Source organism: Triturus cristatus, chromosome 1_2, assembly GCF_964204655.1.
Source record: "Triturus cristatus chromosome 1_2, aTriCri1.1, whole genome shotgun sequence".
Classification (NCBI taxonomy): Eukaryota; Metazoa; Chordata; class Amphibia; order Caudata; family Salamandridae; genus Triturus; species Triturus cristatus.
Genome location: NC_140580.1, coordinates 974,563,263 through 974,575,464, shown reverse-complemented (window position 1 = coordinate 974,575,464; position 12,202 = coordinate 974,563,263). Strand labels below are relative to the sequence as shown.

General features: G+C 49.9%; 1 protein-coding gene across 2 annotated transcripts in view; it reads right to left on the bottom strand.

Moving 5' to 3' along the window:
- The window catches only part of PNPLA7 (patatin like domain 7, lysophospholipase), a 1,876,659-nt gene that overhangs the window by 322,105 nt on the left and 1,542,352 nt on the right, over positions 1–12,202 (bottom strand). The gene's annotated exons all lie outside the window — the stretch shown is intronic.

Genomic DNA, 12,202 nt, shown 5'->3' with positions numbered 1-12,202 from the left:
GTTAAGACTAGATTCAAGTCCCACTGAGGCATTACGAAGGGGATAGGAGAAAAGAGATGAGTTATCCCTTTCAAGAAACGATTAACAGCCGGGGACTTGAAAAGAGAAGGCTGATCGGGAAGCCGAAGGAAGGCAGAGATGGCCGAAAGATAGCCTTTGATAGTGCCCAGAGCAGAACCCTGCTGGGCTAAAGAAAGAAGGAACAAGAGAACTTAAGAAAGAGGGGCAGAAAGGGGATCCACAGCCTTTGCTGTGCACCATGCCACAAACTTGTTCCACCGGCAGGCATATACCGTTAGTGGAGGGATGCCTGGCTGCCAAGATTACATCGCAAACTTCGGGAGGCAGGTCAAAAGTCGTCAACTGTCACCGCTCAATCTCCACGCAAGGAGGTGGAGGCCGGACAGGTTCGGGTGGAGGACCGTCCCCTGCTGCTGTGACAGAAGATCCTCCCTAAGAGGCAGTCTGACCGGAGGATCGATGGCCATGTTGAGCAGCTTGGGATACCATTCTCTTCGTGCCCACCCATCAGGAGCCACAAGAATTACTTGGACCCGGTCGCGCCTGATCTTCTTCAGCACTCTGGGTAGAAGTGGTATAGGCAGAAACGTGTACAACAGACCGCAACTCCACTCGCGACGAAAAGCGTCACCTAGCGAATGCCGCCTTGGAAATTCCAACTTGCAGAATTGCTGACATTGCGCGTTCTCTTCGGTGACAAATAGATCCAAGCAAGGCTCTCCCCACTGTCGAAAGAGACCTTATGCCACCTCCGAGTGAAGACGCCATTCGTGATCCATCATGCACTTGCGGCTGAGTTCGTCCGTCCTGGCGTTCAAGGAACCTGCCAGGTGTTAAACCACCAGGGATATGCCCTGATGTTCCAGCCATGTCCAGAGGCAGAGGGCCTCCTGATATAGGGTCCACGACCCAACCCCACCCTGTTTGTTGCAGTACCACATGGCGGTGGTGTTGTCGGTGAACACCTGCACTAATCTTCCCCGGACAGAGGGAAGGAATACCTTGAGTGCAAGACAAATCGCCCGAAGCTCCAGAAGGTTGTTATGGAGCGCGGACTCCGCCGGAGACCAGAGGCCTCTGATCTCCGCCTCTCTCATGTGGCCGCCCCATCTCAGAAGGGATGCGTCTGTCACCACTGTGTGCTCTGGTTGGGGAAGGGAGAGGGATCTGCCGTTGACCCAATCCTGGTTTGTGAGCCACCACTGCAACTGTCGAGCAGTACCCTCCGAGATATGGACGCAATCGGACAGATTCCCCTGATGCTGCGCCCAATGGAACTTCAGGTCCCACTGCAGAGCCCGCAAATGCCACCTGGCATGATCGACCAGCAGAATGCAGGAAACCATGAGGCGCAGCAGCCTCAGGGTCATCCGGACCGAAACCTGGGATAGAGGCTGAAAGATCGGAATCACAGCCCGAATATCCCGGACTCGCTGTTCGGGAGGATAAACCCGAAACCGCTCCAATGAAGAGGAGTTTCTGAGAGGGAATCAGGTGTGACTTCTGCACATTGATGGAGAACCCCAGCGAATGCAGGAGGTCGGCAGTAGTATGGAGGTGGGAGACGACTGCCTGGGGCGAGTCCGCCTTCAACAGCCAGTCGTCGAGATAGGGGAAGACTGGAACCCCTGATCTGCACAGATGAGCTGCGACCACCGCCATCACTTTCGTGAACACCCGAGGGGCACTGGTAAGGCCAAAGGGGAGCACGGTAAACTGAAAATGCTCATGGCCTACCGAGAACCGCAGGGAAAGGGAATGTGAAAATAAGCGTCCTGCAAGTCCAACGCTACCATCCAGTCTCCAGGGTTGAGGGCAGACAAGACATGAGCGAGCGTTAACATCTTGACCTTCTCCTTCCGGAGGAAGCGGTTGACGTTGCTGAGATCCAAGATAGGACACAGGCCCTTGCCTTTCTTGGGCACCAGAAAGTAGTGGGAATAGCAACCACGACCTACTTCTGGGGAAGGAATGGGCTTGATGGCTCCCTTGGCCAAGAAGGCCAAAACTTCCTGTTGGAGAAGTGCCAGGTGATCCTCCGACATGTGGTGGTATTGAGGTGGCATGGCTGGAGGGGTAGGCTCGAAGGGGAGGCAGTAGTCCCTTCGGACTATTTACAAAACCCACCTGTCTGACGTGATGGTGCACCAGTGGGGGAGGTGACGGCGAATCCTGCCACCCACAGGCATTTGATGGGCCTGAAAGGTCGGACTAGGAGGGTTTGTAGGCTGCTGCAGAGGGGGAGTTGGTGGACTGGCCCGCCCGCTGGCCCCATGAACCACGGCGTTGGTTCCCACGTCCCCAGCCGCACAAAGGTTGGGAAGCTTGCTGCGGTCTGTGGCTCTGGGTGGGGCATAGTGGGGCGCCCCTTCCGTAGCCACGAAAGGGGCAAAAAGCAGACTGCGCTGGGTTACTGGAGAGGCCCAAGGACTTGGCCTTAGCCTGTGAGTCCTTGAAACGCTCTAGAGCATTGTGCGCTTTGTCGCCAAAAAGGCAACGGCCATCAAAGGGCATGTCCACCAAGATGTTCTGGACATCCCCCGAAAAGCCTGTCGATCATATCCAGGCGTAGCGATGAAGGGCTACAAACGTGGAAATCGTCCTGCCTAGAGAGTCGGCGGTATCCAGCCCACAATGGATGGTAAACGTAGCCACATCCCTCCCGGCGGCAACAGCCTGGAAGAGCACTGTCCGGGCCTCCTCTGGACACTGAGGCAGCACCTGCGCCACCGTATCCTAAACAAAGTGGGAATAACGGCGCAATAGACATGCGGTGTTTACCGACCGCAGTCCCAAGCTGGCGGAAGAGAACACTTTCTTCCCAAGATGGTCCAGCTTCTTGGATTCCCTTTCCGGTGGTACGGTAGGGAATACGCTCTTGGAAGTGGAGGCTTGGTCCACCAAGCTCTACAGGGTGGGGTGTTGGGAGAGGAAGGTGGAGTCGCCCGGAGCCGGACAGTGGCATTGGGCAATCATCCTATCTACAGGCGTCCCCGTGTTGGGCCTGGACCACGTGCCCAAAAGGATGTCGGTAAGGGCCTCATTAACTGGCAGAAGGGGCGCTGAAGAGCTTGCTGCCGGCTGAAACACCTCCGTCAGGAGGTTATTCCTGACCGCCACCGAAGGAAGCTCGAGGTTGAGGGCCTCGGCCGCCCTATGCAACACCACTGCATATGACGCTCCCTCCTCCGTAGCCAGGGTAGGAGGAGACAACATGCCAAGTTCAGGGGATGTGTCAAGACCACTGTCATCTCCCAGTTCCCCTCACCAGTCCTGCTCAGATTCCATCTGATCAGTTAAAGGGTCACCTGACCCTTCTCAGTCCTCCTCCTCATCCTCAGGTTGCCAATCTGGCCAAAAAGGGACTCCAGGAGTCAACAAGGGGCCAAAAAACCCCACACGGAATCGGATCCGGCAGATCGCCGGTCCGGGCCCAAATTGGGATGGAGGCCGGGGACACGACCGGCATCAGTTGCGGCTGCAGTGCCGGAGGAAGTGGCACCGGTGGAGGTGTAATTAGGTTAACTGTCACGTTCCGTATCCAGGCCTGGATTCACGGGGGCCTTGCAGCGCTGGGGCCGGAGTCGACAGTTGAGAAGGCCTAAGCCCCCCCAACCGAGTCCGCGGGGCCCAAAGGCGCGCCAGAGGGTTCGGGCTGCCCAAAGATGGCGTGCATCGCCTCGTAAAATTTATGAAACTGGGCAGGAGTTGCTCCGGGTCCCAGGAAGGGAGGGAAGCCCTGAGTCGACACTTCAGGCTCTGTGCGCGGAGCCGCGGAAGGGGCACCGCCCGCATCCCTCGTAGCGTCAGCTGACCGACAGGGAGAAGTTGAACAATGACGATGCTTCTTCGACTTCTTCTTGTGCTTCGACTTGGGCGAGTGGTGATGGCTCCGTGACCGGTCCCTCGACCTCCCTCGCGACCGAGACCTTGAACGGTGCGGAGCACGACTTAGGGTCGTGGTCGCGCTCCAAGACAAAAAAGGCACACGCAGTGCGGATCTGTTACAGACATCAGTCGGGTACAGACGTCGACAAAGTCGTTCAAAAAGTTCAGTCAAAAAGTAACTGGAGGTACCGCTCTCTCCGGATCTGCGCTGGCTGGCGCGGAAAAAAAAAGAACTTACATCAGCGCGCGAGGGCAGCGTCTAAGTAGCTACAGCAACTTCATCCCGGTGACCAAGACACCAACAACGGACGCGGAGCCGACCGACGCCACCTTCCAATGCGCAGAGGTATGGCTGACGAAAAAACTTTCCGGATCCAGTCTGACGCTTGGGGGTAATTCTAAGATAAGGAATCTATAACAAATGTGTTTCTTTCAGATTGAGGTGTTTACCCACACATGGAAGCGTTTTCTCCCAAGGACGCTCCATGAAGCCAGCCGCACCGCTACTGACATTCTGAGACCCCCTCCCCCTTTCCTCGACGCCTCCATTAAGTACAGCAGACAGCCTTATGTATGGCACAGAGCTTCAGACTCCCCACATCTCTCCCTCTACCCCCCTCGTGGGCTGCACCTCTGATCTCACCACTTGCCTCTGGTCCTTTCTACAGACCCCCCTTACCTTTCCCTTGCCCTTACTCCCTCCCCCACTCAGAACCCCTTCCCATTTCTACCCCCACCTCTTCCCCCTTCCCTATTTACAGTTCCTCTATTCCTTTGCCACCTCTATCCTACCTACCTTCCACCAGGCACACAGACTACTAGACTACCAGATTCCCCGCTCACTGGTGGAAACCCCCAGGACCATGCATCTGCAAGCAGACCATACCAGCATACTAGGGTCATAAGCAACCCCTACCTCCGACCCTCCCACCCTCCCTTCCCACACACCCATTCCACCTCTCTCACCCACCCTCCCCCACCCTCCCGAAGCAGCAGTCCTCCTAGATAGGTGTCCTACACCACATTCCACTCCGGATCTTGGCTTCCCCGTCTCTCTTAGACGCACCCTCCCACACCAACATATACATTACACTCACACTCCATTTACGCATCCCCCTCCCTTTTCCCACCTCCCTTCTTTCTGAGATGCTATGGTAAGGACGGTGACAGTATTATCCTCAACTCCACATGACAAATGAGAGTGCCCACTGTACTGCGACCCATGGTGGAGGCTCACCATGTGATAAAGGAAAGATGGATCGAACAATAGCTCTACATCATTGCCTCGCACTCTCTCCTCCTACAAATTAGCCGCTCTTCCCCTCCTGTACCCCCCTCCCCTCCACCCGTATCTCGGTCCTCCATCCTTTCCACTGGTTCCATTTATTGTTTTCTACATCGTACTATTAACTGGTGTAACACAACTCAGTTGGACATTTCCATTGTATTTGAAACTTTAATGTAAGCTGTTCTTGCGACCAACAATAAAAAATTAGAACACAAAAAATAAAAAACGTGGTCTTTCTTTGGCATAGGGTGTCGACGTGGCAAGAACTGGCGTTGGACCTTGGGACCGGAACAAATGTCTGGTTGTGTATCGGGCCTGGATCCGCATGGCCCGGAGGCAGCAACCTACTCGAGCAGGAAGGGTGCTGAATATTTGCAATATGACCTCTTTAAAGCCGGTATCTGTTGTGACATCGCCAATAGACCCGGGTATTTGGGATGTATTGTGATCAATTGTGGAATCAGTTCCTTAAAAGGACAGGCACTTGAAGGTCACTCAACTTCTCCAGTCAAGAGAGATGGGGCAGGGTCAAATCCTACTTCAATTTCTTGATTTTCTTCCCCAACTCAGACTTACTTGAGCATTTTGAATGCGAGGAAGATCTTTCGCTGGAACGGCCTCAAGAGAGGAAGAAAATTTGCACCCCCTGACTTCAACGGGGAGAGGGACTTCTGTGTCTTCTGTCGGTGCTCGGCGACAGTTTGGCTTTGTCGTCCCATGTTGCCTTGTGGTGTAGTCCCTGTAACACTTGAGGTATGCCAAGACCCTCAATACTAAAGGCATACCTCACTAGAGATCTGTCATAGAAATCTGTCTAACAGTCCCTACAAGGCTTAAATTCTGTGTTTTTTGGTTGGTGGGGACATGTTCCCTTTCACACTGGAAAAGTATCTGAAACAAAAGGCTCATTGAGGATCAGAAGAAAGTTTGGGAGTGAGATATGGATCTGCAGAGGCAGAAAGAAAGGAGCTGACATAGGCGCACATGGTCGGTGCTTATATGCAGCTCTGATGCCACTTCTTGGGCGGGACGAGGCCAATGCAGGGCTGTCCAATGCCACCTGCTGGCGCGCAGGAGCAAAACTCTGAAAGTCTCCTGTGGGTAGGGTTCCAAGTCTTCAAAGAAGAAGCTTTTCAGTTTGATCCTTCTAAAGAACTGGGCGAGTTCAATGCGAAGGGCGAATAGGTCATTTCTCGGTGTTGGCACAAACCCTAGTCCTTTTGAAAGGACAAAGTCTTCATCTAGGCATAATATGTGGATGCTCAGGTTGACTATATGGTAGGTCCCTGCTCGGGGTCGGTCCCTGGGCTTTCCCTTTGCTCCGTGTCACCAATATGTTGGGTGCCTGGTCTTCCCAATGTACTCTGGCGTGTTGTCTTGATTGTTTTTGTCTTCCTCTTCCCCTGACCCTGCCCCTGTATAAAAAAGGCAGGGGACCTGGTTGGAACACTAGATAACAAATTGGTAACACGTCACTACCCCAGAAAAATTATCAAAAAGGTAAGAAAAAGAGACAGAAATAATCGTGAGGCACTGCTTGAGAGTCAAGAGAAGAAGAAGAATGAAAGACTAGTGTTTGTCACCACATACACCCCAATATCTAACAAAGTACAGAACATCATCATGTCTGGACCGGAAACAATCATCCTGGGACCAGTTTCGGGCTACCAGCTCCGCCCATCATCTCCTTGTGTTTGCTTCGTTCGCCCTAAATTGGCAGGGTATGCCCAGACGTGGGTCCCTTGCTCACTTTGCCACTGGATTCAAGCTAGCCTGGCTGATGAAGGGTGTTACCCAGAAACCGGTCCCAGGATGCTTGTTTCCGGTTCAGGGAAGACCTGGCTTGGCAGTTCGGGGTGGACTGTTCCCATGAGGCACAGGCTCAAGACTGATTTGCATATAGGGGGACTGAACTGCGGTGGCAAAGTGAGCAGTGAATGATGATGGATTCAACCCAGATCTGTGACTAGGGCTGAGTTTCTGAAAATTTTCAGTACTCCGTTCATCATCTCCTTGTGTATGCTTGGCATGTAACTACACCAGTACAACTAAGGAGGTGGACATACACACTAACAGACCATGGGTATTAAAGAACTTCCTTAATTGCCATAGTGAGAATGTCATTTATCTTATCACATGCCCCTGCAACCTGATGTATGTGGGTATGACCACCAGAAAGATTACGATACGCTTTACCAAACACAGAAGCACCATCAGCTGCAAAAAGACAAATACCAAGTTGACACGACACTACCTGAATAACAACCATAGAGACGTGGATCTGGTGAGATGGGTATTGCTTGCGGTCATCAAGAGGACGAGTCCGGATATCCAGAGAATACTCCACACCAGAGAACAACGATGGGTGTATCACCTCCGGACATGGGACACTGGATTAAATGAGGACATCCCATGGTTACATATTGGGAAATAATGTGACTGTGGATACGTGCTCACATGCAAACATAACACTGCTCGGATTAGGTGTACGAACAGGGACCATGTTCTAGCTGACCCCCTAGATGGCACACCTACAGGGGCCTCATAAGGTACACTTTACAACCTCCTGTTTCACCCTGGCCCACTGCACTCATGTAAAAAAAATTTGCAAGCATTTACATTTTCTGCCAGTGCAATTTTTCAATTGTGAAAGGATTTCCGTTTTTAACTTTAAAAAAAAAAAAAAAAAAAAGGATTACCGTTTCATCCTGGTTTGTTTGCGGTGATGTAAATATTAACCAGTACTCACTATAATGGCCAATTCCTTATATAAACTGTGAAAATTCCACGTTTCCCATGCCACTACACATATTAAGTAAGAAATTGCCACCGCGATTATGAGCTGCAAAAGGGTGCGCACCCTTGTGTCACCACGTAAGAAATACATGCATTACGATCAGCCGCGCGTTTCATAACACGCGAATGCCAGGCAGACCCGGCTCGCACACGCTCTGGTACAGCGGCGCCGATTGATGCCCACAGCTGATGCGAAACCCAGGCGGGCCCAGGCAACCTCCGACGAGACACCGGGTCATTCACAGGCGTTCCGAGACAGGCTGCGATCAGGGCCTCCAACCGCATTACATTTTTCCCTAATGCGAAAATCAGGCATCAGATCTCTAACAAGCAGGAGGTTTTCCGGACACCGGAAACCAAATCAAAAAGATCCTGCGATCACACGTGCTACCAATTTACTCATCAAGGGAACTATTTAAGGCTAAAATCCCACGTCCTTCATTCCACAACGGGGAAGAGGAGTGAACAGAACTAGGATCACTGCGAAAGATGCACCTTGATGTAGTAAGAGTATGAGTGGTTGTGTGGCTTCACACTTGCGTGAAAATTTACCATTCTCATAAGGAAACTTAATTCTAAAATTCCCAACCAGTGTGAATTTCATTTTCTCTTTCAGAGTGTGACTACAGGGGTCTCTCCTTTACCCTCCTCCCATGGGGTGTGTGGGAACCTAAATTAGGATAAGGCTGTGAGCTGGTCTCGCACTTCTGTCAAAAAACAAATTGTGTGTGTCTCACGTTTGCAGTGGCACGTGTTTCACACAAAAGCCACTATATGTATATTGATGTATGTGAGGCAATTTTCACTGCAGTTTTCACTTTGCTCCGAATTCATCTCAGATTAATCTGTCTCTGATGGCAATCTCACTTTCTTTACATTTACAGGTTCCCAAAATCTCTTATAGGTAGAGTTTGACACAGGTCAACCTACCCAGTAGTAATTTCGTACCAACTCTTTGGTAAGATAGGAGCCCACAATCCTTTTTTTCAGTCCTGATAAATGCCGCGGAACCCTTGGGCCATAAGGGCAGAAACATGTCAACGACTTTAATCACTACGGTGATGGGGTACTAATTCCCCTAATCACCATTTGTTCCATTTTTAATAGCAAATAGTTTCCTGTTAAAATAAATGCATTTTGGCAATTATATTGGTTTTTAACAATCACTCATTGTCATGGGCCCCCACTTAGTTTTTGAAGTGGCTCCATGTCTCCAGGTGTAGGCCCGCTCTCTATCAAACCAAGTTTTTAGAGAGCGAGGACTGCCAATGATGAAGCATGACACCAGGTAGTGTGTGAGGACAGTCCTTCACTTTTTGTGAGATGTCAGGTACTCTACTTAGTACCTTTTAAGCCTCGGTCATTTTACACTCCGGGTAGCTTCTTTTGTGTATGTATGTTTAGTATGGAAGTCAACTCACCCTGAATACCCCGTGCCTCTAGTTCCCTCCCCTGGGACTCCCAGGGTTAGTGTGTTGCCAGACCTAAAACTAGCCCACCCCAGCCCTAAAATTGTCCCGGTCACTCCTAAGCCCTAAAGACTACCCCGACCCTCTCAGCCCTCAACACTACCCCAGCCCCACCCTGAGCACTAAAAACTTCCCTGACTCCCATCCTGAAAACAACCCCAACCCCCCAGCCCTGAAAACTACCCCAACCCTGAAAAACAAAGCCACCCCTGAAACCCAGCTACAGCCCCACTTACCTCACCGTGTCCTCTCCCGATCCTTCCTAATTCCTGCCTCCGCCTATTCTGGCAGCTAGACTGTGCACTGCCTTAACAACACATATGCATGGTTAAGGCAAGCGTGGAAGCGTTTGCGTTGCTGGGACATGTGTGGCTCTACCAGCGTTATTCCATCATTTTCCCTATAATGAAAACCAAAGTCACCCAAACCCCTTCACTTGTGTGACATTGCCATCAATACAGAAATGGATTGCCATACCACTAACATATGAAGTTAACCGTATGTCATTAAAAATAGGTACAAGTACCAACTCAGCCCCTCAGTTGGTCAGGGATATTCTCTAGAGATTCCCCAAGCCACCGCCCACGCTGTCCTCGTGTTTGTTTCTGGCATATTTAATGTCTGTTTTTGTACTGGCGGTGCTCAAGATGATTCCCGAGAACCTCCCTAGCGTATGAAGCAGTGACACACCTCATGAGGCATAGAGCAATTTTAGGATTATCAAAAGTACTGACAAGTAATCGCCAAAATTTATCTGGGGAGGCCTTCGTCTTTTCATTTTATGCCCTCTTATTGCCACAAAAATGTGCTATTGATTTATGATCGTACTTTATTAACACCCTAACTCTCGAGTGCAACAAAATTATATTTGAGCTATGAAATATACTGCAGGCTAAATAATGGATTTCTGCTTCTGTAATGCATTTCACATAAAAGGAAATCTGCAAACGCAGAGACTCGCCCTATGTCTATGACAGTGTGGGCAACCCTGGTATGCATATTCCTAACGGGTCAAATTATTACTTATGCATTAAATATCCCAGAGAAAAGTAAGGCATATACAATAAATGGCTTTATTTCAACTGTTCTAAAGCGTGTGTACCCGTCAACAACAAAAACAAAAATTAAACAGTGTCCCATTGTCTGTCTGACCTTCCTGTATTAGGCGATAAAAAGTGGATAATGAGTTATGAAATTGGTGTGAACCCAGAAGATTCATCTATAGCATTCTTTACTGGATCAAGACACATTCTCAAAAATTAGAGGACAAGTGATCCTCGTGAATATTTTGTTCTATAAGTTGTATGTCCTGAGGCACGAATCATAGTCCTGAAGAGAGCCAATGTCACCAAGTGGCCAATCAAAAAGGATGAAACATATAGACACCATAAATAAAATGCAGGGTGATTCATTCCCTGGTATAACCTGTGATAATTTCTTTGTAAGCACACCACGGAATCCCAGCATTAAAGGAATACCTGGGAGTTTCACGGGTATTTCTATTGTATAGAAGAGCTTGGAATGAAACTCTCTAATTTGCTCCCTGGAATATGCTTGAGCCCATCCTGGTTCATAGGGATCAGGATGAGACCCAATGATGAAGCATGCAATGAAGAGTGGGTGAAGGTCTTAAAAAATAGTAATCAAGGCTGCCCCTCTACGGTCTCTTTAATGAGTTCAGTTATGGTTTAAGTGTATAAGCTCATTACTATAAAATGCAGGATATCTTTTATGTGCTTAGCATTAACCTAGGGAGATTGTATCCTACTAGATGAAATTCTCCTCTCTCACGTCCCTGATTATTCAACCTTTTGTTATAATCGGATTACAGGAATGACAATTTCACCAACTCAGCCATGGCTCACCTTTAATGGTGCTGGCCAACTGGAAAATGTCACAACTCCCTAACAGGCCAGTCTCCACAGTAACCACTTCTGGTAAACAACCACTGGAAAAACCAATAGGCCTGGATTTGATGTGCTAAAGCATACTAACACCAGTATCCACAAATCTGCACAGACTGTTTGTGCTGTGCCACTGAATTACCTGCTGCATAGCACTGCATGCTCGGTGAGAAAAAGAGGTACGCAAATGTAGGTCACGCGGAAAGAGGCAGGTTGACTAGAGTCAAGACACCATAGGCTGTGCACATTTGTTGTTGCAGTTGCTTCTGCTGTGGTTGCTGCAGCTGTTGTCCATTCCTGGGTTCCTGATGTGGCAGCTGTTTTGTGATACCGTTGGCCTTGCTGCGTTTGCAGCTGAATAACATGTCTTTTCAATCTCTTGCTGGCTCCTGTTCCAGTTGCTGTCCCTGCTATGGAAGCAGTTATGGCTGTGGTGGTCCAGGTGTTATTGCTGTTTCACCTGCTGTTGTTACAACTGTGGTAAATGCTGTTGTCTCTGGTGTATTAACCACTGTTCTTATCCCGGTCATGGTAGAAGCTGTCGCCGCTGTTGGCTCTATGCTGTAGTCACTGTCGTGATGGTGCTTTCTCTCTCTGCCACAGGGGCAGTAGTGAATGTTGCTGCTGCTGTTCCTGTTATACTTGAAGCTGCTGTTGTTCCTAACATAGTGGCAGCTGTAGTCACTGCTGTCGCTGGGGTTGCTGCTATAGTGAAATCTGTTGTTAATGGTGTAGTGGTAGCTGTGGGTCCTGTTGTGGTCCGTATGTGCTGGAAGGATGAGGGTTCAACAAGGCCACATGTTCCAAGGCCAGTAAGTTAGTTTGTAGGTTAATAA